The sequence below is a fragment of the Lolium perenne genome, chromosome 3 (assembly GCF_019359855.2).
Source record: "Lolium perenne isolate Kyuss_39 chromosome 3, Kyuss_2.0, whole genome shotgun sequence".
Classification (NCBI taxonomy): Eukaryota; Viridiplantae; Streptophyta; class Magnoliopsida; order Poales; family Poaceae; genus Lolium; species Lolium perenne.
The window spans coordinates 34,348,195-34,371,642 of record NC_067246.2 but is presented as its reverse complement, the minus strand read 5'-3'; the positions used below and the strand labels follow the sequence as shown (position 1 = coordinate 34,371,642).

The following is a 23,448-nucleotide window of genomic DNA, read 5'->3' as shown; positions in this document are numbered from 1 at the left end:
GGTAATCGTGAACTCTTGTAGCACTATGTGTAGGACAAACTCCCAAATAATAGGAAGTGAACTGGTCCTGGTAATAATGTGAACTACTATTTTTCATACTAGCCTGGTAATACTTATATTCACGACTTATGTATAGTTGAAAACAGAATTGTTGTATTAATCTATTCAACAGCAAGCCTACAATGTACCACAATGCATCGATAAAGAAGAGCAATTCTATCCAATTTGGGCAACCTATCTGACCTCTTTCATACGAATCAGAAACTGTATGTAACAGCTCTTGAGAATTGACAACAGGGTACTAAAGCATCATCAACTGCAGTTTACAGCATCCCTCTAGGCTGCGTCAAACGCGGTGCATCGTGAAAAGTAACTGGCCAATTCGGTCCCGTCTGGAATCGCTCCCCAATCTCCCTGAATTCGGTGTCAAACGTAGGGCCCCACGGCAGTCCTACACTACCGACCGGACGCGAGACCGATCTCGGAGAAGGGAGATCCGGCTGACCTCGATTCGACTCGGTTCTCGCGGCAGAAGGTCGAATCAACAAGGAGGCACAATCGAAGCAAGGCCAGGGCTTCCTTACCGAGAGGAAGAGGAGACGGAGAAGGAGCAGCCGGTCCGGGTACGTTGGAGGGGAGGTCGTTGCGCGGCGGCACGGAGTCCTGCGCCTGGAGGACGAGGAGGAAGTAGTAGCAGGATCGGCCAGGAGGAGCCGCCGGAGCAGCGGCGGAGCCCTCGCCATGTTCGGCAGCTGCAGTCGTGCGGCGGCGTGGCTGGCTCTGCTCCCGTGCGCTGAAGTCAATCGCGCTCCGGCGGTGGATTGGGGCCGTGCAGCCTGCCGCCGGGAAGAAGGTCAGGCGGGATTCGGCGCCGCCGCCGGGAAGAAGGTCGGGCGGGGATTCGGCGCGGCCGCAGGGGAAGAAGGTTCGGCGGGAGTTGGGGATGGGCGGCCAGGTTCCTGGCTTCCTGCCGATAGGGATGAAGGTGTGGGAGTTTTTTTTTAGGGAAGAAGGTGGGGGAGTTCACAAGGAGGGGATTCGCCAGGTGTGCGGGTCGGTGGGTTTCGTTGTGGCAGGTGGTCCGGTAAGGAGCCAGGGTTCGAGAATAGCTATTCTAGAACCCCTCTTAAGGGGGGTTCGAGAATAGTTGGGCTCTATATATATATATATATATATATATATATATATATATATATATATGTCCTAACTATATTGTTGTGTCCGCTATTATACATGCAGATTGAAGATTAAGGAATGCAGAGTAAGGAGCATCCATGATGTTGGGTTCATTGACCCACACATCGTTAATGGATATACGTTAAAGCATCACCCCGCCGACGTGGAGAAAGACCTCTGGCGGTTTCTTGAAAAGCAGGAACTCAAAAGTGATATTCTATTTTCTTACCATTTTAGGTGAGTGTTTATGTCTTGAGCACATTCTCTTTTGTTTACTCCATGCATGGTATGTGGCCGGCTAATCGATGAGTTATGCATGACGTACTGTGCACGTATCGTGTCCGCAGGTTCCAATGGATTCTGCTAGTAATTAAAGTTGACAAATCAGAATGTATCGTCCACGACTCTCTGAATATGGATAAGGCGGAGTGGGCCGACATGAGACAAATGATTCAAAAGTAATTATTTTCATTCATTTGCGCTCTATATCGATCGACCTATTTCGTTCATTTCCTAATTAAGCTTCAAGTAATTAACTAATAACTCTCTTGTTCATTTAATTTTCTTTGCCTCGTAGGGTTTGGAGACGGTTCGCAGATACAAAGGTCGGTGAATTCAAAAAAGAGCTAAATTTCATGCGGTCAAAGGCTAAGAATGGTAGCGATATTCAGCCACCGGGAACCAATCTGTGTGGATACTATGTCTGTGAGATGATCCGGAGATACACCTCTGAGCGCGTTCCGAGTGATCTCAATGCTCAGAGGAATAACCTCCGGATGATGCTTAGTCCAGAAGCTCGCTTCCGACCACTTCAAGAGGAACTAGCTGGATGGTTCAGGAGGGAAGTCCTCGATCCTAAAGGAGAACACCATTGCGAGGACGTAGAACTATACATGCATTAAATTATGTATGGAAACTTGTTCAAACTTGTATATGGTCATCCGATGATATTGAATATATATTGTATATTCCTCTTGAATTCTTTTTGGTTCTAATTTCAAATTTGTTTGAAATTGTACATTCATATGCATGTATATATGTAGTACCGTAGAATATGTGAAACTCCTTCAAAATTACAATAAAGCACAAAAGAAATAAAACAATATACAAATTAAACAGAAAATATGTTTAGGGTGGGGGGCAGGTTTAGGGGGGGCCTAAAACCCTAAACCTGCGGCGGCCTTTAGTCGCGGTTGGCCAGAAGAACCGCGACTAAAGGTCCTCCGCCCCGACGGTCGCCTGGCGCCCACGTGGACGGGCCTTTAGTCGCGGTTCGTAAGCAACCGCGACTAAAGGGGGGCCTTTAGTCGCGCTAATTTGGTCGCGGTTGCGCAACCGCGACTAATGGCAGTTGCGAACCGCGACCAAAGACCCTTTTTCCACCAGTGTGTGAGGCATATACGTACACATACGTACGGTATACAAAGAGGAAAGGAAAATATGGAGGTGGCGTTTTGGCTCATAGGTGCATATGCACATGTTATACAAAATAATTTTGAAATGCCAAAAAATTCTAAAATAAAATTTCTGGTGTACATCGTGACATTCTATGTCCGTACCCAAGTTTCATGGGAAAACAACATTTCATGTGGTATGTACAAAACATACAAAAAATTGTCGTGTACGTACTCGTGCTGGACCATCAAAATTTTACACGAGAAACATAAAATATTTTTTTTCCTGAAAACTTGTGTATAAACATAAAATGTCTAGATATACATGCAAAATTTTATTTTAAAAGTTTTTAACACTTTAAAATATATTTTCACACAAGTTCATATGCACCCATGAGCTGAAGTGGATTTCCCGGAAAAGACCTACTCCGTATTACATTGTCTAACAAAAATTCCAAGACTGAAGGATGGCACACCGCACAAGAACAGTAAGTAGTGCAGTTGTCGTGACCTTTTTTTTGCCAGTAATTCAGAAGCGGCAGGCAGAAGTGGCACAAATGCATAAGCAAACAACGATCGTACAACAAGAACAGGAGCGGTCATTGGATCGGCTCGTGGAACTGATAGTTTTCACTGCTTGCATCACCCTGATTAAGACGGCATTCAGCTACTGGTTAATAAGAGGAATTTGCTAAGACTCAAGATTGGCACACGCACAGGAACAGTAAGCATTTCCGCTGGTGGAAGTAGTACAAACAAACAAACAAACAAAGAGCGATCACTATAGCGGCTCATGGAATTGATAATTTCATTGCATACATCAGCTTAATTGGGACGGCGTTCAGTTCCTAGTGTCCCGCGGGCACTTTCGGTGCGGCGTGAGTGCCGCCATGGCAGCAGCAGATGGCGGAGGCATATCACCGTTGCGATAGATGCAGTGCGGACAGCCCGGCGACGGAGGTTTCCATGGTTGATGGCCTCCTTGGGCCTCACCGTACGGAGTCTTCTTGCTAGCTGCATACATTAAAGCCATCTCAACTTATCAAGCGATTCGCACGAGCGATCTCACACTTTTTCCTTTGCACAAGAGTGGACTTTTGGAGCAGGTGCTTGGTGAGCACCCGTATCCATACCGTGTATACTGCATCAAGATTCGTGCAAATTCTTTTTGTTCCCCTCTCAAACAATTTCTTATTTTTTTTATCTCTCGCACCACACATTGTTTGAACAAAAAATTTTGCAGATCACTTAACCATAACAATTAGAATATGGGAAAAATATTTTGAATATTTTATTTCATTGTGTAAATATATATTTCAAGAATTTATTTTGAATTTTAAATAATTTGAAATTTGAAATTGCGCAAAAAAATTCCGAGCTATTTTTTTCTCATTCCATTTGTTATTTTTTAGTGAATTGCAAAAAATTAAATCAAAAAATTACATAATTTTTTTTTTTGAGAACACAGTACAACGCAGACGCTCACAAACACGCACGTACAAACACCCCTATGAACGCACGCACGCACACCCTACCCCTATGAGCACCTCCGAGGGACTGAGCCGGCATATCTTGAGGTTGACGAAGTCACCACTGGCGCCTCGCTGTTGACGGGCACGTCACCTACCACTGAAAGTACATAATTTGAGAGATATAAAAAGAGAAAATGAAAAAGCGTGAGGGTGCGCAGAGTGCACCTGCTCTCTCACATTTTTTCCTTCGCACTAGTACACAACAAGAGCTAGCCAAGCATGAATGGGCATCTAGAGACGGTTTGTTACCTTGGAGGGCAGAGCATGGCAGGGAGCAGCAAACGATAGCCAGGATCGCCAGGACGAGTGCGAGCGAGGCCGAGGAAGAAGAAGCCCACTTCATGATGCCTAACTTCTGAAGAAATAATTTGTTGATTGCTACGTAGGCTACCCCTACAAGCTGTGTCGAGGCACTCCCCAGTTGAAGGCTACTTTGGAGACTCCAAGTCAACTGCCCAAAGTCGTCTCAACGCCATCTCTTGAACTCGATATGGATACGCAGCTAAATAATCTTCTAAGTCGGTCATATATAGTCGCGCGATGTAAAATAAAGGGTTGGAACATGGGAACAAGGCATTTCGGCAACCGGATGTAGATGCTTCTGGTTGAATAAGAAATTCAAATAAATAGTCAATAAATTCAAACAAATCTGAAATTTTTGTACAATGAATATGAAAAAGTGTTCTAACTGCCCACCAAAAATCTTCGAAAAAATATATATAGTGATCTATACAAAAAAAAAGATAAATCGGAGTGATGTAAGCAACAAATCTGGATGTTCTAAACAACACCACATTTTATATTATTTTGAACAAACCACTACATATGTGTTTTTACGGATTTTTTTGGTGTGCAGTAAGACAGTTATTCATGTTGATTGTCCAAATATTCCAGATTTTTTTAAATTTTTTTAATTCAACCAAAAGCATCTACGTCCAAGTCCAGAACTGTTTTTTTTTCGCTGAGACCTGTGCCCCGATAAAAAGTTGTCAGCACATAGAAAGCCATCAACAACATCCGAATTTCATATACTAGGTGAAAAGGCGAGCTTCGCCTCGCCGCCTGCATGGGTCTTAGCACAACGTGACCGGCACGGCATTTTCGTTTTTATCACCGATGGACGTAATGCATAGTTTATTACAGTTTACAAAGGAAAAAAGAGTCACAATTTGTTACTACAGATTCTCCGTTCTTCATTTGCGAGGTGCCACATCTGCAACCATCCGCTGTTAACATATCTCCTTATGAAAAAACTACATATTGTCATCCAGTGTGCACACAAGTTGAGACAAATAGAAATCTGAACTGCCCAAACATAAATCGTATCATGATAGGGGGTTAAGTGCTCCACTTTAAAGTTAGGGGGTTCTCTGTCCCAAACACAATACTTAGGGGGGTTATGTAGACTTCTTTCTGCAGATGTGTGTCCAACGTCACGATTAGCCACACCGTACCGATCGATAGCAATCTCGGATGGAGGCAGCAGCCTGTGTACAGCGTTAGTTGTACGGGATGGTCAGAGCACTACGGCCAAAACCTAGGTTCGTTGCGCCGGTGCGGGGCCGGTCCACGTCGAGCGCCATTCAGTGGTCCGTGTTAGATGTATATATCTATATTTTGTAGTTTCCCCATATGTTAGGGGGTTTTCTGCATATGTGCACCTGTACATGTACTATATATTGTGGCCTTTGCCCCCTGGTAATACAACAAGTATATTGCCCTAACATGGTATCAGAGCAAAGATTGATCCTCTAAATCCCGGTCGACGTTGCTTGTTCCGTCGCCCGTCCGTCCCTCGTAATCCATCTGCTGCTTCGTTCCCCGACGCTCAGGCGCTGCGCCGCCCGATCTCCCCGCCCCGCCCGCTCTGCGTGAGATCCCGCGTGAGACGACGCCCCGCTCGAGGCCGCCCGCGTGATTCGGCCGATCTCCGTCCGACGCCCCGCTCGAGGCCGCCCGCGTGATTCGGCGATCTCCATCCGACGCCCCGCTCGACCGCGTGAGATCCCGCGTGAGACCGCCCGCGTGCGTCTGCTGCAGTGCTGCTCTTCGTCCCCGATCTGCGTGTGAATCCCGCGCGGGGGCAGTTCACTTTGGCTGCCCGATCTCCCTGGTCTTCAACTCTTCATCTCCTTGGCTGCTAGCAGTTCTCCTTAGCTGCCGATCTCCCTGGTCTTCATCTCCTTGGCTGTCGATCTTCCTCGGTTGACTTCCATCTGAAAAAAAGAGAAAAAAAAAGAAAAAAAAAGGAAAATAAAGAGAAAAAAAAACAATGTCTTCCTCGGGCTATGTTGCGATCCCTCGCTGCCCGGTGATCTTTGATGGCGCGAATTACCCTGATTTCGCTGCCTTCATGCGCGTTCACATGCGCGGTCTTCGTCTTTGGGGTGTTCTGTCTGGCGAGGTCTCCTGTCCGCCGCGCCCTGTTGCTCCTACGGTGCCTGTTGCACCGCCACCTGTTGCCCTTTCCCCTGATGCTACTCAGGCGGATAAGGATGCAGCCAAGAGTGCTGATGACACTGCTCTGGCTGATTATGACCGGAAGGTCCAGGACCACTCTACGGCCGTTGCGACTTACCGGCTGGATCTGACCGAGTACACTCAGTGGATAGATGAGGATGCTCGTCTTTGCTCTGTTCTCACCTCCGGTGTTACGCCTCGGTATGTCTTTCTGAGTTTATGGGTCTTCCCACCGCTCGCTCGCTGGGCTTTTCTTCGACAGCGCTATCAGCCGTCTGGGGATGCTCTCTATCTGTCTGTGGTCCGCCAGGAGCATGCCCTTCAGCAGGGTGATTCTACTATTGATGAGTTCTACACTCAGAGTGCTGCTATTTGGCGTCAGCTTGATTCTCTCCGTACAGCTGTGTGTGCCACCTGTCCTCGTTCGACCGTGCGCGCGGATCTGGAGTTTCAGCGCGTTTTTGAGTTCTTGTCGCGGCTCCGTAAGGAGTTTGAGCCGCGCAGGGCCCAGCTGCTTGCCCGTGGTCGTGTTCCGCTCTCTGAGGTACTTGCCGAGCTTCATGCTGAGGAGACTCGTCTTCGTGGTGCTGGTCTTCTTGAGGTTCCCTCTGTTCTTGCTGCTCGTAGCTCTCCTGTGCCGTCTGCTCGTGGACCTCCTATGCCGCCGGCTTCGTTGCGGCCTCCGGCACAGCCGATACTTCCTACTCCTCCCTTCCAGGGTCAGCGTCAGCCCCAGCAGCCTCGTGGTTCGACGCCTTGCACCTACTGTGGCAGGCCTGGCCACACTATCTCTACTTGCTGGCAGAGGGATCCCAGCTTACGCCCGCCGCATCTTACTCGTCGTCAGGCTGGTTCTTCAGGATCTTCTGCTGTTGCGCTATCTGATCAGGACATTATCCGTGGTCTTCGTGGTCTGCTCGCTGGTACAGGCTCTTCCTCGACGGGTACTGCTGGTTCTCGTGCACGGCTCTTCTGGCACCGCGCGACCACCACCTTCCACACATCAGTACGTCATCCCCGTGGTATCTGGATTCTGGAGCTTCTTTTCATATGACCTCTGCGTCTTCTATTCTTTCTGCTCTTCGCTCTCTTGTTTCGCCTGTTCGTGTTATCACGGCTGATGGTACCTCTCTCCCTGTTTCCAGTCGAGGCACCCTTTCTACTACCTCTTTCTCTGTTCCTGATGTTTCTCATGTTCCTAGTCTTAAGATGAACCTGTTTTCCGCTAGTCAGCTTACTGATTCCGGTTGTCGTGTCATTCTTGACGCTGATTCTTGTGCTGTTCAGGACCGCCGTTCACAGGCCCTGGTTGGAGCTGGCCCTCGCAGCCTTGAGTCCCCGGGGCTCTGGGAGTTAGACTGGCTTCGCATTCCTTCTGCTGCCACTTCATCTGCCAGTTCTCCTGCGGTTCTTTGCTTCATCCTTTGGATCTTTTCAGCAGTGGCATCATCGGCTGGGTCACCTCTGTGGCTCCCGTTTATCGTCATTAGTTCGTCGTGGTCTCCTGGGGTCTGTCTCAGGAGACGTGTCTTTGCATTCGTGTCAGGGTTGTCGGCTAGGCAAACAGATTCAGCTTCCCTATCCTACTAGTGCGTCTGTATCTCAGCGACCTTTTGATTTAGTTCATTCGGATGTTTGGGGTCCGGCTCCCTTTCCTTCGAAAGGGGGTCATCGATACTATATTTTGTTTATTGATGATTTTTCGCGATACACCTGGTTGTTTCTTATGCACTCTCGCAGTGAGGTGCTTTCTATTTATCAGCGTTTTGCAGCCATGGTTCGTACTCAGTATTCCACGCCTATTCGTGTGTTTCGTGCTGACTCTGCAGGAGAGTATATCTCCCAGCACCTGCGTGGTGTTCTTGCTGAGCAGGGCACCCTTGCCCAGTTCTCATGTCCCGGCGCCCATGCTCAAAATGGTGTCGCCGAGCGTAAGCATCGTCATATTCTTGAGACTACCCGTGCTATGATGATTGCTTCCTCTCTTCCGCCGCATTTCTGGGCTGAGGCTGTCGCTACGTCGACTTACCTCATTAACATTCAGCCTTCTGCTGCCCTTCAAGGTGGCATTCCTCTCGAGCGTCTTTCTGGTTGCTCTCCAGATTACTCGACACTTCGTTTATTTGGTTGCGTTTGCTATGTTCTTCTCCCTCCTCGCGATCGCACCAAGCTGACCGCTCAGTCTGTTGAGTGTGTTTTTCTCGGATACAGTGATGAGCATAAGGGCTATCGCTGTTGGGACCCCGTTGGTCGTCGGATGCGCATCTCTCGTGATGTCACGTTTGATGAGACGCGTCCCTTCTATCCTCGTCCCACCTCGGGTACTTATCCGGTGGATGATATCTCTTTTCTTCTTTTTCCGGATGCACCCCCTGCTATCCTGTCTCCTCCCTGATACGTCTCCAACGTATCTATAATTTCCGATGTTCCATGCTTGTTTTATGACAATACCAACATGTTTTGTTCACACTTTATATCATTTTTATGCGTTTTCCGGAACTAACCTATTGACGAGATGCCGAGAGGCCAGTTGCTGTTTTCTGCTGTTTTTGGTTTCAGAAATCCTAGTAAGGAAATATTTTCGGAATCGGACGAAATCAACGCCGAAAGTCTTAGAAATACGCGAAGCTTCCAGAGCACCGGAGAAAGGTCAGAGGGGTGCCAGGGGGGCCCCACACCCTAGGGCGGCGCGGCCCAAGGGGGGGCGCGCCCCCCTATGGTTTGGGCAGCCCGTGGCCCCTCCGACTCCGATTCTTCACCTATTTAAGCCGTCGTGACCTAAAACTTCGACACCGCTTGACGAAAACCACAGAAACCTTCCAGAGCCGCCGCCATCGCGAGGCCAAGATCTGGGGGACAGGAGTCTCTGTTCCGGCACCCTGCCGGAGCGGGGAAGTACCCCTGGAAGGCTTCTTCATCAACACCGCTGCCATCTCCACCGCCATCTTCATCACCGCTGCTGCTCCCATGAGGAGGGAGTAGTTCTCCATCGAGGCTCGGGGCTGTACCGGTAGCTATGTGGTTAATCTCTCTCCTATGTACTTCAATACAATGATCTCATGAGCTGCTTTACATGATTGAGATTCATATGAGTTTTGTATCACTACTATCTATGTGCTACTCTAGCAAAGTTATTAAAGTAGTTCTATTCCTCCTGCACGTGTGTAAAGGTGACAGTGTGTGCACCGTGTTAGTACTTGGTTTATGCTATGATCATGATCTCTTGTAGATTGCGAAGTTAACTATTGCTATGATAATATTGATGTGATCTATTCCTCCTACATATGCATGAAGGTGACAGTGTGCATGCTATGTTAGTACTTGGTTTAGTCTTTTGATCTATCTTACACTAAAGGTTACTAAAATATGAGCATTATTGTGGAGCTTGTTAACTCCGGCATTGAGGGTTCGCGTAATCCTACGCAATGCGTTCATCATCCAACAAAAGTGTAGAGTATGCATTTATCTATTCTGTTATGTGATCAATGTTGAGAGTGTCCACTAGTGAAAGTGTAATCCCTAGGCCTTGTTCCTAAATACTGCTATCGCTGCTTGTTTACTGTTTTACTGTGTTACTACTGCTGCAATACTACCACCATCAACTACACGCCAGCAAGCTATTTTCTGGCACCGTTGCTACTGCTCATACTTATTCATACCACCTGTATTTCACTATCTCTTCGCCGAACTAGTGCACCTATTAGGTGTGTTGGGGACACAAGAGACTTCTTGCTTTGTGGTTGCAGGGTTGCATGAGAGGGATATCTTTGACCTCTTCCTCCCTGAGTTCGATAAACCTTGGGTGATCCACTTAAGGGAAAACTTGCTGCTGTTCTACAAACCTCTGCTCTTGGAGGCCCAACACTGTCTACAGGAAAAGGAGGGGGAAGTAGACATCAAGCTATTTTCTTGCGCCGTTGCCGGGGAGGAAAGGTAAAAGGTACTCACACTCCGGACCTCGGCTACCAAGCTATTTTCCGCTGTTGTAAGTACTCGAAGCTATTTCCTTTAGATCCTGCAATTGCATCTTTTTGTTTCTTGTTTACGCTAGTTTGGCATAATGGACAACAATGAGCTTTTTACTCTATTTCCTGATTTAAGACATGGATGGTTTGATCCGAAAATTAAAAAACCCATGGGACATATTAGTATGAATACTTTGAACACCATTGTTGCTAATGATATGGAAAATTCTAAGCTTGGGGAAGTTGGTTTTGATGAGCATGATATTTTTAGTCCCCCAAGCATTGAGGAGGAAATTTACTTTGATGATACTTTGCCTCCTATTTATGATGATTATAATGATAGTAGTCTTTTGTTACCGCCTGTTATGGAGGATGAATTTGATTATGATTACAATATGCCTCCTATATTTGATGATGAGAATAATAATGATAGCTACTTTGTTGAATTTGCTCCCACTACAACTACTAAAATTGATTATGCTTATGTGGAGAGTAATAATTTTATGCATGAGACTCATGATAAGAATGCTTTATGTGATAGTTATATTGTTGAGTTTGCTCATGATGCTACTGAAAGTTATTATGAGAGAGGAAAGTATGGTTGTAGAAATTTTCATGTTACTAAAACACCTCTCTATGTGCTGAAATTTTTGAAGCTACACTTGTTTTATCTCTCTATGCTTGTTGCATTATGCTTCTTGAACTTGTTTACTTACAAGATTCCTTTGCATAGGAAGCATGTTAGACTTAAATGTGTTTTGAATTTGCCTCTTGATGCTCTCTTTTGCTTCAAATACTATTTCTTGCGAGTGCATCATTAAAACTGCTGAGCCCATCTTAATGGCTATAAAGAAAGAACTTCTTGGGAGATAACCCATGTGTTATTTTGCTACAGTACTTTGTTTTATATTTGTGTCTTGGAAGTTTTTTACTACTGTAGCAACCTCTCCTTATCTTAGTTTTGTGTTTTGTTGTGCCAAGTGAAGCCTCTAATCGAAGGTTGATACTAGATTTGGATTTCTGCGCAGAAACAGATTTCTATCTGTCACGAATCTGGGCTGTTTTCTCTGTAGAAAAATCAGAAAAATATGCCAATTTACATGCGTGTTCCTCAGATATGTACGCAACTTTCATTAGTTTTGAGTTTTCTGATCTGAGCAACGGAAGTATTTATTAAAAATTCGTCTTTACGGACTGTTCTGTTTTGACAGATTCTGCCTTTTATTTCGCATTGCTTCTTTCGCTGTGTTGGGTGGATTTCTTTGTTCCATTACCTTCCAGTAGCTTTGAGCAATATCCAGAAGTGTTAAGAATGATTGTGTCACCTTTGAACATGTGAGTTTTTGATTATGTACTAACCCCTCTAATGAAGTTTATGAGAAGTTTGGTGTGAAGGAAGTTTTCAAGGGTCAAGAGAGGAGGATGATATACTATGATCAAGAAGATCGAAAGCTCTAAGCTTGGGGATGCCCCGGTGGTTCACCCCTGCATATATCAAGAAGACTCAAGCGTCTAAGCTTGGGGATGCCCAAGGCATCCCCTTCTTCATCGACAACATTATCAGGTTCCTCCCCTGAAACTATATTTTTATTCCGTCACATCTTATGCACTTTACTTGGAGCGTCTGTATGTTTCTTGTTTTTGTTTTTGTTTGAATAAATGCTTGTGTGGGAGAGAGATACGCTCCGCTGGTTCGTATGAACACATGTGTTCTTAGCTTTTAATTTTCATGGCGAAGGTTGAAACTGCTTCGTTAATTATTATATGGTTGGAAACGGAAAATGCTACATGTAGTAATTGGTATGATGTCTTGAATAACTTGATATTTGGCAATTGTTGTGCTCTTGTTTAAGCTCTTGCATCATATACCTTGCACCTATTAGTGAAGAAATACATAGAGCTTGTTAAAATTTGGTTTGCATGAGTGGTTTCTCTAGAGTCTAGATATTTTCTAGTAAGATGTTTGAACAACAAGGAAGACGATGTATAGTTTTATAATGCTTGTAATATGTCTTTTATGTGAGTTTTGCTGTACTAGTTCGTGCTTGTGTTTGCTTCAAACAACCTTGCTAGCCTAAACCTTGTATCGAGAGGGAATACTTCTCATGCATCCAAATCCTTGAGCCAAACAACACTATGCCATTTGTGTCCACCATACCTACCTACTACATGGTATTTCTCCGCCATTCCAAAGTAAATTGCTTGAGTGCTACCTTTAAAATTCCATCATTCACCTTTGCAATATATAGCTCATGGGACAAATAGCTTAAAAACTATTGTGGTATTGAATATGTAATTATGTACTTTATCTCTTATTAAGTTGCTTGTTGTGCGATAACCATGTTCACTGGGGACGCCATCAACTACTCTTTATTGAATTTCATGTGAGTTGCTATGCATGTTCGTCTTGTCTGAAGTAAGAGCGATCTACCACCCTATGGTTAAGCATGCATATTGTTAGAGAAGAACATTGGGCCGCTAACTAAAGCCATGATCCATGGTGGAAGTTTCAGTTTTGGACATACATCCTCAATCTCATATGAGAAAATTATTAATTGTTGTTACATGCTTATGCATAAAAGAGGAGTCCATTATCTGTTGTTTATGTTGTCCCGGTATGGATGTCTAAGTTGAGAATAATCAATAGCGAGAAATCCAATGCGAGCTTTCTCCTTAGACCTTTGTACAGGCGGCATAGAGGTACCCCTTTGTGACACTTGGTAAAAACATGTGCATTGTGATGATCCGGTAGTCCAAGCTAATTAGGACAAGGTGCGGGCACTATTAGTACACTATGCATGAGGCTTGCAACTTATAAGATATAATTTACATGATACATATGCTTTATTACTACCGTTGACAAAATTGTTTCATGTTTTCAAAATCAAAGCTCTAGCACAAATACAGCAATCGATGCTTTTCCTCTATGGAGGACAATTCTTTTACTTTCAATGTTGAGTCAGTTCACCTATTTCTCTCCACCTCAAGAAGCAAACATTTGTGTGAACTGTGCATTGATTCTTACATACTTGCTTATTGCATTTGTTATATTGCTCTGCATTGACAACTATCCATGAGATATACATGTTACAAGTTGAAAGCAACCGCTGAAACTTAATCTTCCATTGTGTTGCTTCAATGTCTCTACTATGAATTTATTGCTTTATGAGTAACTCTTATGCAAGACTTATTGATGCTTGTCTCGAAAGTACTATTCATGAAAAGTCTTTGCTATATGATTCAATTGTTTACTCATTGCATTTACATTGTTTCGAATCGCTGCATTCATCTCATATGCTTTACAATGGTATGATTAAGATTATGTTGGTAGCATGTCACCTCAGAAATTATCTTTTATCGTTTACCTACTCGAGGACGAGTAGGAACTAAGCTTGGGGATGCTGATACGTCTCCAACGTATCTATAATTTTCGATGTTCCATGCTTGTTTTATGACAATACCAACATGTTTTGTTCACACTTTATATCATTTTTATGCGTTTTCCGGAACTAACCTATTGACGAGATGCCGAGAGGCCAGTTGCTGTTTTCTGCTGTTTTTGGTTTCAGAAATCCTAGTAAGGAAATATTTTCGGAATCGGACGAAATCAACGCCGAAAGTCTTAGAAATACGCGAAGCTTCCAGAGCACCGGAGAAAGGTCAGAGGGGTGCCAGGGGGGCCCCACACCCTAGGGCGGCGCGGCCCAAGGGGGGGGCGCGCCCCCCTATGGTTTGGGCAGCCCGTGGCCCCTCCGACTCCGATTCTTCGCCTATTTAAGCCGTCGTGACCTAAAACTTCGACACCGCTTGACGAAAACCACAGAAACCTTCCAGAGCCGCCGCCATCGCGAGGCCAAGATCTGGGGGACAGGAGTCTCTGTTCCGGCACCCTGCCGGAGCGGGGAAGTGCCCCCGGAAGGCTTCTTCATCAACACCGCTGCCATCTCCACCGCCATCTTCATCACCGCTGCTGCTCCCATGAGGAGGGAGTAGTTCTCCATCGAGGCTCGGGGCTGTACCGGTAGCTATGTGGTTAATCTCTCTCCTATGTACTTCAATACAATGATCTCATGAGCTGCTTTACATGATTGTGATTCATATGAGTTTTGTATCACTACTATCTATGTGCTACTCTAGCAAAGTTATTAAAGTAGTTCTATTCCTCCTGCACGTGTGTAAAGGTGACAGTGTGTGCACCGTGTTAGTACTTGGTTTATGCTATGATCATGATCTCTTGTAGATTGCGAAGTTAACTATTGCTATGATAATATTGATGTGATCTATTCCTCCTACATATGCATGAAGGTGACAGTGTGCATGCTATGTTAGTACTTGGTTTAGTCTTTTGATCTATCTTACACTAAAGGTTACTAAAATATGAGCATTATTGTGGAGCTTGTTAACTCCGGCATTGAGGGTTCGCGTAATCCTACGCAATGCGTTCATCATCCAACAAAAGTGTAGAGTATGCATTTATCTATTCTGTTATGTGATCAATGTTGAGAGTGTCCACTAGTGAAAGTGTAATCCCTAGGCCTTGTTCCTAAATACTGCTATCGCTGCTTGTTTACTGTTTTACTGTGTTACTACTGCTGCAATACTACCACCATAAACTACACGCCAGCAAGTTATTTTCTGGCACCGTTGCTACTGCTCGTACTTATTCATACCACCTGTATTTCACTATCTCTTCGCCGAACTAGTGCACCTATTAGGTGTGTTGGGGACACAAGAGACTTCTTGCTTTGTGGTTGCAGGGTTGCATGAGAGGGATATCTTTGACCTCTTCCTCCCTGAGTTCGATAAACCTTGGGTGATCCACTTAAGGGAAAACTTGCTGCTGTTCTACAAACCTCTGCTCTTGGAGGCCCAACACTGTCTACAGGAAAAGGAGGGGGAAGTAGACATCACTCCCCCTCCTAGTCCTGATGCGCCCTCTTCGGTGCCATCCTCTCCTCCGTCTAGTCCACCTAGTACTCCTCGTTCTCCGGCTTCGGATCCTTCTGATGATGTCCCTTCTTCCGCTTCTTCTGATGAGTTGTCCTCTGCTGATGACCTTCCCCCTTCACGGCCTGTCCATCAGCGTCGTGCTCCCGCTCGTTACTCTCCTAGTCAGTATGGTCTCTCTGTCGTTTCCGAGCCGACTTCTTATCGGGATGCCGAGCGTCATCCTGAATGGCAGCTTGCCATGGCTGAGGAGATCGCTGCGCTTGAGCGCACTGGCACTTGGGATCTTGTTTCTCCACCTTCTGGTGTTCGTCCTATCACGTGTAAGTGGGTCTATAAAATTAAGACTCGCTCTGATGGATCTCTTGAGCGCTATAAAGCGCGTCTTGTGGCTCGTGGCTTTCAGCAGGAGCACGACCGTGACTATGATGAGACTTTTGCCCCTGTGGCTCATATGACTACTGTGGGTACCCTTCTTGCTGTTGCTTCTGTTCGCCGCTGGTCTGTCTCCCAGCTTGATGTTCAGAATGCTTTTCTTAATGGCGAGTTGAGTGAGGAGGTTTACATGCAGCCTCCTCCTGGGTATTTTGTTCCCGATGGGATGGTTTGTCGTCTTCGACGTTCTCTCTATGGTCTCAAACAGGCCCCTCGTGCCTGGTTTGAGCGCTTCACCTCTGTGGTGACTGCTGCTGGTTTCTCTCCTAGTTTTCATGATCCAGCACTTTTCGTTTACATTTCTCCTCGTGGACGTACTCTTCTTCTTCTCTATGTTGATGATATGATCATTACTGGTGATGATCCTGAGTATATTGCCTTTGTCAAGGCTCGTCTTCGTGATCAGTTTCTCATGACTGATCTTGGTCCTCTTCGCTATTTTCTTGGCATTGAGGTTTCCTCCACTTCTGATGGCTTTTCTATCTCTCAGGAAAAGTACATTCAGGATCTTCTTGCTCGTGCTGCTCTTGGGGATGAGCGCACAGTCGATACTCCTATGGAGCTTAATGTTAAGCTTCGTCCTACTGATGGTGATCGTCTTCCTGATCCCACCCGTTATCACCATCTTGTTGGGAGTCTTGTTTATCTTGCTGTCACTCGTCCTGATATTTCTTATCCTATTCATATTCTGAGTCAGTTTGTCTCATCTCCTACCACTGTTCACTATAGTCATCTCCTCCGTGTTCTTCGTTATCTTCGTGGCACGATCACTCGTCGCCTTTTCTTTCCTCGTTCCAGCTCTCTCCAGCTCCAGTGCTATTCGGATGCTACGTGGGCGAGTGATCCTACGGATCGTCGTTCCGCTTTCTGCTTACTGTGTGTTTCTTGGTGGTTCGCTTGTTGCTTGGAAGACGAAGAAATAGGTCGCAGTTTCCCGTTCGAGTGTTGAGGCTGAGTTGCGGGCAATGGATTTGTTGATTGCTGAGGTGACTTGGTTACGGTGGTTGCTTGCAGATTTTGGGGTCTCTGTTACGACACCCACTCCCCTTTTGTCTGACAGTACAGGTGCTATCAGTATTGCACGTGATCCGGTCAAGCATGAGCTGACCAAGCATATCGGTGTTGATACTTTTTACACACGTGCACAGGTACAAGATGGTGTTGTTGCGGTTCATTATGTGCCTTCAGATTTGCAGTTGGTGGATTTCTTTACGAAGGCACAGACTCGAGCGCAGCATGATTTCTTACTCTCCAAACTCAGTGTTGTGGATCCACCATGAGTTTGAGGGGGGGGGGGGGGTGTTAGATGTATATATCTGTATTTTGTAGTTTCCCCATATGTTAGGGGGCTTTCTGCATATGTGCACCTGTACATGTAATATATATTGTGGCCTTTGGCCCCCTGGTAATACAACAAGTATATTGCCCTAACAGTCCGCACCGTCTATGTCCGCAAAACGCAATACACCTCCGTCCGCTTCTGGCCAGCGACTCCTACACGGTGAGCACGAGGGTGCACCGGATGAGTGGAGGAAGCGGAAGGTACCACCCACGGTGGCACAGTCCCTTGCTCCGAATTCTCCCATGCGAGAGCAGACGCTGGTCGCCATGGCGGAGCTAAAGCGCTGGTCGCGATGGCGGAGCTATTCGTATTTCCGACAGATACGAATACCAAGTGCCGGATAGACCACGCAGACGTCCCGTACAAATCATACATGGAGAAGCGGAGCGATGTCTGCAATGACGAGAAGGCCCGATCGACGTGGCGCGCACCTTCTAAACTAAGAAAATACGTCGCGCTATAACCCTGGCATTTGAGACTTTCTGAAGAAACTTACAGACAAGTATTGCTTTCTGGGACTTGCTCGATCGCAGGAGCAAGTTTGCAAGTAACTCACTCTGTCGCACATCATGTTAAACTAGACACGATGATCTTGGCTGCATTTTTTGGCTGCTACATGCACGATGTATATATACAAATTTTTAGGAAAACTGTCAATTATAATATGTACCATAAATGTAATCTGGTGCGCTTGATATTAGTTTGTGAAGTTATTTTAACTGAACTTCTAGAAAACAACAATAATTGGAGCTTTTTTCTTAAAAGTGCACTGTTGACAAAAGCTAATTCATGTGAGATAGCATCAAGCTGATAATAAGCAACATTTATTGCTTAAAAGTATGGTATCACCGAAAAAAAGCACCACCTTCTTCGAAAATATCGAACGGAACCCGGGGACGCGTGAGGATGAAATGTATCCACTCACTGAGCACCACGTGTCTAGCAGCATATGTATTTCTGTGAAGTATATGGTTGTATTTCCATCAGAATTTAATTTGCCTGGATGGCAGTCAGACGCTGTCCCGCATTAACTTCAAAGGCAGTCTGTCTCCTATCTCGTTGTCTCCCCCCCGAGGCAGTCCCCATTTCTGCCATGCACCATCTTCTTAGAGCAATTCCAATAGTACAGCCAACTGCTGGCTATAACAAGATGCCATATCATTTATAGTCATCATATAGCTAACATGTACAATAGTTGGCTATACTAATGAAGTACTTTACTAACATATGGCCCACATTTCACTCTCACAAAGTGTCTAGGAGCACGTGCAAGAGCTGGCTATTGCATAGTAGCCCACCTCCCTTCTCTCTCCTCTTCTCTCTCTTCCAACTCATCTAAAATATATTATTTAATGTCTTATAGTCAGCTGACTGGATTCTATTGTACTTGCTCTTAGCAGCTCCTGCCAGCAGCAAGCAAGCTTCTCTGAATTTCTTGCTCCTCCACCCAAGCTCCAGTGACAGAGTGCTCTTCCACCTAAGCTCCAAGGACATCAGCGCTAAGGGCATCCAAGCCGGCGCTGCTCGAGGTCGCCGACGACGCCAACCCGGCTACGCTCATCGTCGCGCTCCGGTCGTCCAGGGACAACGGCGCTAAGGGCGTTCAACCCGACGGTGCTCAAGGACGTCGACGCCAACCCGGCCGCGCTCGTCGTCGCGCTCCGCCGCTCCGGTCGTTCGAGAGCAGCAGCACCGAGAGGCCGACAGAGGGCTTCGGCAGGGCGCAGTGGCCGCTGTAGCCTGTAGGGCGGCGCCGGCCGGCTTCCTCAACCGAGAGGCACCGGCCGTCACGCGGTGGAGCTGTCGTGGAGCTGCGCAAGTTCGTGCGTGCCCTCTGCTTCCTCTTCTTCGCGCTCTGCATCCTCGTGGGCGTGCTCGCGACCGGCACGATCACAGTCGTCGCGTCCTTCGTCTCCCTCTACGCCGTCTAGTCGCCCTCGTCTGATTCTCTTGACATACTGTAGTATTTTTTTTGGTTTTCTCTCAGTCCTCTTGCCTTTGATTTGTACAGATTTTTCTTGATCTCATTCCTATTTGGTAAAAAGAACCTGTATATTTTTTCTTCAGATCCGAATGGTTAGTGTTAAGAGAATGTTACTTTTGTTCATGAATTTATCTACAACTCGTCAAATAATTGGTGAACTAAATACACATGGACAAATCAGAAAGAGGATTACTCAACATGTACGAAATCAACTTATTAACTTAATAATTTCAAATGCAATAGACTTTTATTATGACTTAATAATTTTTACTATCTGCACCATAGATAGAAAATATGTGTTCAAAACTTTGTGTTTCAAAATTGTTGATTTTGACCATTTCCATCATTGATTGATTAGGAGAACTGCCCAACAGATCTTTTCATATTTTAAAAATAATGTTTCCAAAGTCTAATTATTACTTTATTTTTGAGCGTTTGTCTTTGTTGTAAGGTAATAATGTCTAGAATATAAAACAGAATTAGTTTATATATTTCAATATCCTTTTTTTAAGTACAAATTCAAATTATGAGCTTTATCGTCGTAATCACTGTTAGTGGATAGTGGCCAACTTTGAACTTTTCTCCTATATGGTTGTGTCCGTCTCATGACAAGATGAATTAACAAAGTTAATCCCTCCACTGTAACCGTGTTTGCTAATTAACCACTGCCAGCAAAAAGTTCCACACATTACAGAAAAATTGATTCTCAGAATTACTGTTATATTAGAGAACCATGAGTATAACAATTGGTTAATTAGCCCGGGTACAGCGCAGTACAAAATCATAATTGTTGGGAATGTTGCTAAGTTTAAATTGTTATGCTTAGCATATGAGTTATTTCCGCACCGTGTCTGTGCCCCGTACACATGATATTGGCATTGACTCATGTGGGCCATCCATTAATTTGCAAGGACAAATATTAATGCCAAGTGAGTAAGTACTGACAGTACATATTACCCGGCGAAGTATTCCTTTCTGTATCCTGCTCGTATAGGAAAAGTAAATCATATGTATTAAGTACATGCTATATTAGGTGCTAATCCTATAGCAGTTATCAACGCATGCGATTTCGACCTCGTCCGTTGCCAGGTTCCGAAAGTGCGGGTCGCACCTTCTTTACCTAATGTTTAACTAAATGTAGCGGCCAATTTGCATGCAAGTACAACCCATTTATTGGGTCGGCTATGTTTGTGTGCCTGGGATTTAATTCCCCACATTAATTTATAAAGAATGATTTAAAATCTTGATTAAAAAAAATGGATTTAAGATACAGATTAAAATATTGTGAGGTGCATCCGTAAACTAGTTGTGGATTATAGTTTCTTAAGGCCCTACAAAGTTGGAATACATACATATATCCCAACCCTATATTTTACATTGCGGCAGATTTGCTTGACCTGTTCAAGGATACGACTATGATGGACTTAGAATAATACTTGTGGGCATCCTGAGATTTGATTTCCCAGCCGCGAGTTGCCCTTGCTGGCACGTGGCCATTTTCCCTCTAAATCCTGTTTTTTTTTTCTTCATTGTAGCGGCATTTCATCCGCTTTTGCTTCATTATAAAAAAACGGTTAGACTAAAAGAAGACCAACACCCGTCGAACATAAACCTTGCGGGAGACCTCATAGGATTTTGTTTTTTTTTGCTATTTTAGCAAAACCGGCCTTGGAGATATCTCTGAAGAACATGTAGCAAAAAAATGTATTATGGCATCATTTCAAAAATCGTATGACGAGGTCCTCGGATGAGACTTTTATATGATGCAAGTAGCAAAATTATTCTTCCTGTGATGCAAATCTACTTAGCGTATTTTACAAAAAAAAAAGGCTTGTCGAGGAGGAGCGCATGGACTGGACGATCAAACTCGTCCTACGGTCACACACTCTCACGCATCAGGAGGAAGTGAGAGACAGAACTACGGAGTGATTAGATCATTTTCCTCATTTGTCTGTCAGTCCGTATCAAGAATCCAGGAGGCAACGTACAGAGATGATTTATACTAGCACTATACCCGCGCGTTGCTGCGTTATATAAAAGTAAATAATAAATAGCTCGGAAATATTTTTCTATTTTTAACTTATAGTTAACTCCTGCGAATTACAAGTGTTCGTACAATAAGTACAATAATATTACATCGCACTGCAGCAATCGTGGTATGTGTTTTACCAAAATCACATGCAAGATACATGGACGTCAAAGTAAAAGATAAAAAAATCTAGAAAAGATAAGATTAGATCTTGAGTTCCGACGAACAATCAAAAATTATTACTTTAAAAAGAACAGTCTAAAATGATACTCGGCTCTCCTTCTCATCGCAATTGGCAAACAAAATCAGAAGATGAGAAGAGTCAACAGCGAGTGGCACTACAGCTCTTCGACGGTGTTCTAGATCGGTTTCCATCCCCTACATTACAGCTTGGCTCAAGAACTCCGGACGGTGCTCCTCGAACCCGGCCGCCGTGGCCGACTTCTGTCACAGCCGCTGCCGTTCTCACCTTGGGCTTCCCTGATTCATCGGTCTTCCGGCTCTTCTGATACGACATTGTCTTCATTACCGATCGGGCATTTATCTGGACTGCACCAGCGACCGCGACGTCATACGCCTTGTCAGCTGACACTTTGCCGAGGCTGTCCGGAAGCAGGACATGCAGCCCGCCGGCTCGGCGATACTCAGGGATGCGGTGAGCCGGCGAGGTGGGCAACCTGTTTGTCTGGGCTTTCTGCGGCGCCGCCCAGGCTTGCTGCCCGCGCTCATCCACGCCCTCACCGATGGAGGTAGCCGCCAATGGGGAGTTGGGAAGCGACTTTCTATCTTGCGGGCGATTCCCGTGAAATTTCATTGTGGACTGCTCCGACCTTCTGCATACTGGGCCGGGCGAACTGGGCTCGATTGGGGCTGTTCGGTGCCTTCAGCCAGGTTGATCGATCGGGATATGCGGGTGCGACATAGGACGTACCACGGTCGTATTCACGTTTTTTAGAGCCGTATACAGAGACGACTTTGGGTAGTTGACATGGAGTCTTCTAGCCATCAGCTCCGGTGTGCCGTAGTAAATCATAATAAATACCAGTGGCATTAAGTTTGAGAAACTTCAGATATGATGGAGCGCTCTTATTCTTCTTCATCGACCTCGCTGGCACTCGCCGTGGCGATCCTAGCGATCGTATGCTGCTCCGTACCATGCTCTGCATTCGAAGGTGACCACGTGTGCTACCGCTAAATTGCATTTCAAAGCGGATGTAATTATTTTCATGCACTAGGTAGTGCTAGTTGTGTGTTAGAGCGTACGTTTGAAGATGTGAGATGACCTCAATGTATGAATGCAGCTGGGGAGGAGACTAGGGCGGCAACTATCAATGCCGCTGGTTACAAGGCTCATGAGCCGCAAGGAGACCATGTAGGATGGAGGCCTCCGCCGCGGCCGAAGAGGCCGTGCCCCTCGAGCTATCCGGACTACGGCAGCGAATACACTCTGGTGCCGCCGCCAGCTGCTGCCCTCAAAGGTAACCACACGTGCTAGCCCTTCATTACATTTCGAAGCTGATCTTCATGCACCAGCTACCACTAGTTGGTACCCGAGCGTACGTTTGATAATTTTAGATAATGGCCTCAATGTATGTATACAGATCGCCAGGAGACTCTGTACGGTTCCGGTGAGGGTGGTGGAGACCGTCAAGGATCGAAGCCTCCGTCGCCGTGGGGTCGGCGGGGCTATGGCCACCGGTGATTGCTGTTTTTTTTTTTTGTTTGCGCATTTGTGCTACTTCGGCCACATGGTTCTTTTACGGGTACCGATGACACACGGTCAACGTCTACGGTGCTCCTTACCATTCTTGTCTGTGTGCCAATCTTGAGTCTTAGCAATTTTTTTCTTACTTACCAGAATTTGAATGCCGTCTTAGTTAGATTCATGTAATGGAACTATGGATTCTCCATGAGCCGATCCAGCAAGCACTCCTGTTCTTGTTGTACGATCCTTGATTGTTTGTGTATTTGTGCTACTTGTGCTTGCCGGTTCTAATTTAGTGACGAAAATTTATCAGCGTCAATTGTACTGCATACCGTTCGCGCGTGTGTGTGTCCCGTACGAAGGATACCAACTCATCTTCAACCGTCCCAGGCTGATTACACGCCATCCCTCACTATTGATGATTGCGCCGGACTGACGGATGACATATCCTCCACCAACCAGGACAACCTCCATCTCAT

General features: G+C 45.6%; 2 long non-coding RNA genes across 2 annotated transcripts; one reads left to right on the top strand and one right to left on the bottom strand.

Moving 5' to 3' along the window:
• Positions 1–3,274: 3,274 nt before the first annotated feature.
• On the bottom strand, positions 3,275–4,507 carry LOC127338059 (uncharacterized). Its single transcript, XR_007874182.1, has 2 exons — positions 4,352–4,507; positions 3,275–3,584 (listed from the first exon to the last, which is right to left on the bottom strand). It is a non-coding gene; the product is annotated as an uncharacterized lncRNA (long non-coding RNA).
• An 18,062-nt stretch (positions 4,508–22,569) lies between these two features.
• LOC127338060 (uncharacterized) lies at positions 22,570–23,213 on the top strand. Its single transcript, XR_007874183.2, has 2 exons — positions 22,570–22,742; positions 22,866–23,213. It is a non-coding gene; the product is annotated as an uncharacterized lncRNA (long non-coding RNA).
• The last annotated feature ends 235 nt before the right edge of the window (positions 23,214–23,448 follow it).